This window comes from Penaeus monodon, chromosome 30, assembly GCF_015228065.2.
Source record: "Penaeus monodon isolate SGIC_2016 chromosome 30, NSTDA_Pmon_1, whole genome shotgun sequence".
Lineage (NCBI taxonomy): Eukaryota > Metazoa > Arthropoda > Malacostraca > Decapoda > Penaeidae > Penaeus > Penaeus monodon.
In genome coordinates this window covers 2,413,020-2,413,337 of record NC_051415.1, presented here as the reverse complement: position 1 = coordinate 2,413,337, position 318 = coordinate 2,413,020, and positions in this window count along the sequence as shown.

The following is a 318-nucleotide window of genomic DNA, read 5'->3' as shown; positions in this document are numbered from 1 at the left end:
GGCTGCAATATTCTTTACTTTTTTATGTATATGAAATACTAACAAGTCGCAATACAATGGAAGGAAAGCCAAGGCAACCCTCTTGGATAATGTTCTATTCAATTTCCAACAGGGTTTAAGGCTTTTTCATATTGTATAGCACTTGATAAGAGTAAAATATCTTTGCAGTTGGAATCCAGAAAGCACATGCTCCTTTAAATGTATTTATATGCAACTTTCCATGAATAATGATATCAAGATCTCTACACTTGAGGTCTTTGCTGTACAAGAAGCTTCACACTAACAAGGAAAAACTGGTCTCCCCAACTGATGAAATTT